This window comes from Acomys russatus, chromosome 15, assembly GCF_903995435.1.
Source record: "Acomys russatus chromosome 15, mAcoRus1.1, whole genome shotgun sequence".
NCBI lineage: Eukaryota > Metazoa > Chordata > Mammalia > Rodentia > Muridae > Acomys > Acomys russatus.
In genome coordinates, this window is record NC_067151.1 from 44,952,795 (window position 1) to 44,955,642 (window position 2,848).

Below are 2,848 nucleotides of genomic sequence, written 5' to 3' on the forward strand. Positions count from 1 at the left end.
ATTTGTCTTTTCTTTAACCTTTTTATCATTTGGGCACTAGGCTTAGTGCTATTATACTTCCTAGGGCTCCCTTTCTCCACAAACAGCATATTTTGAAAATTTTAAAGGGTTCTGGGGCTCAAACTCAGGTCTTCTTGCTTGCAATGCAAGCACATACTATTTGAGTCATCTCTTCACCCCCCAGACATCATAGTTTTTGGTTTTTTTTTTAAACAGAGGGGTTTTTATTGGTAAGATTTTATTTATTTATCTATCTATTTATTTATTTATTATGTATACCGTGCTCTGCCCGCATGTATACCTGCATGCCAGAAGAGAGCATTAGATCACATTGTAGATGGTTGTGAGCCACCATGTGCTTGCTGGGACTTGAACTCAGGACCTGTGGAAGAGCAGTCAGTGCTCTTAACCTCTTAACCTGAGACATCTCTCCAGCTCCCAACATCATAGTTTTAAGTAGTTGTTACATTAATTATTTACTATAAATCTGGGGGGGGGTATACTAGTGCCATGGTACATGAGTACAGTCAGAGAACAACTTGAAGAAGTTGGTTCTCTCTTCCCACCATGTGGATTCTAGGATTAACTCAGGTTGCCAGGCTTGACAGTAAATGCCTTTATCCACTGAGCCATTTCATTATCTCAATACCAAAGTTTTAAAAAAATATATTTTATTAATTTATTCATATTACATCTCAATGGTTATCCTATCCCTTGTATCCTCCCATTCCTCCCTCCCTCCCACTTTCTCCCTACTCCCCTCCCCTATGACTGTGACTGAGGGGGACTTCCTCCCCCTGTATATGCTCATAGGGTATCAAGTCTCTTCTTGGTAATCTGCTGTCCTTCCTCTGAGTGTCACCAGGTCTCCCCATCCAGGGCACATGGTCAAATATGAGGCACCAGAGTTCATGTGAAAGTCAGACCCCACTCTCCACTCAACTGTGAAGAATGTCCTGTCCATTACATAGATCTGGGTAAGGGTTCGAAGTCCACTGCATGCATTGTCCTTGGCTGGTGCTATAGTTTGAGCAGGACCCCCGGGGCCCAGATCCACCCGTTATCATGTTCTTCTTGTAAATACCAAAATTTTAAAGGGTTTGTTTGAGACCACATTCAGCACCCATGAGGAACAGACCAGGGAACCAGATATTTCCTGTAGAACCCCAAGCATCCGTATTCATCTCTGGCTTGACGACTATCCACTTACTCTGCTCAGGAACACTGTAGGTGTGATGCTTGCCACACGGGCTGATGGCAAGTTAAACTGTCGAGTTTCTAAGGTTTCTTTCAGGGCTAGGATGTGGTAGTCTGTAGCAGAGTAAGCTGAGCAGGGACTGTAAAGCACAGGGCTCACCTAAGAGGCGCTATTTGGCCCTGTGACTGCAGTGAGCGCTGGTGAGCAGGCAGGCCTGGCTCATGCGCGCTGTGCCCAGCCCTTCTCACCTCAGCAGAGGAAGATGAGAGACTAACAGCTCTTGCTGATCTGGGTTCAACTGGAGTGAGTGACCTCTTAAGCTTAAATGAGCTCAGCTGAGACTGTGGCTGTCAGTGTGATGCAGAGACTGTGCCTGGCTTCTGGGTCTGCGAGGGTTCTTCTGAGGATCATTTAAATCCTACACGAGACAGTGTAGAACAGGTGGTTCTGGGATTGACTGAAAAAATAGCGAGAGTCTGCGTTTCAACTTTTTAGTGATGAATACCTACTTTTGTTGGTTTTATTAAATAAGTAACTTTATTTATGCTTTGTGAATGAAAACTATTCTTACTTAAAGCTTTCATCCTTGAGAAATGAAATAGTGACTTCCTGCCTTGTGCAGTGGGCAGTTTAAACAACTGGGCAGTGTTTCTTGTGGCTGGAGGGATTTTTTAAAGCAGGTTTAGAAGGGATTAAAGGCACAAGACTGTGCTTCTAAACCATCTGGGCTCTAGGCCAGCAGTGATAGTTTCAGCTGGGAACTTGATAGAAATGCCCCGGCTCCAGGGAACGTTGACTCATGCTAAAGTTTGAGAACCTGTGATACAGAATAGGAGCCCCAGAGTAGCAGCTCTGTAGGGACTGTGAGAAGTGCCAGCACTGCTTTGACCAACTCTTTGCTGATGCCCCTTGTTCTCATTTTTGTACCACAAGACAGTGTGCTGGTGACGTGACACAGCCTTTGGAAGTATCCAGGTGAAGCATGAGACCAGTGGCTCTCAACTGGGTTTCAACACCCTTTGGGCATGAATGATCCTTTCACAGGGGTCATCAAAGACCACCAGAAAACACAGATATTTACATTACGAATCATAACACTAGAACAATTACAGTTATGAAGTAGCAATGAAGTAATTTTATGGTTGGGGTCAGCACACCATGAGGAACTGTATTAAAGGGTCACAGCTCTAGGAAGGTGGAGACCCATTGCTCTAGATGAAGTGAAGGAAGTAAGATCATAGCATCATATCCTGACCTCGTGACCTTTTAACTAAACAAAGTCGTATGTGTCTGTTGTCTTTGTGTTAGGCTACATTGCTAATCCCAACTGTTCTTTTGAGTCAGGGAGAAGGAAGAGGAGAGAGAGTATGTCATAATCTAAGGTCACTCAGCTTGCAGCACATACCCAAGACATTTGAAAATGTTTCCATTCTGTTATGGGGGAAATTTTTTTTTTTAATCCTATTGCATACACTTTGTATTTTAGGCATCTCAGAGGCAACCTACCCTTTCACTCTGAAAAGAGGATATAAAGCTGTCTTGGTCTTATGGTCCATGAACTCAGGGTGTAGAGGCACACACCCTGGCTTTGCTTACTATGCATGGGAAGTTGGAGGGGGATTCCTTTCTTTTCTCCCTTTTCCTGTTGGA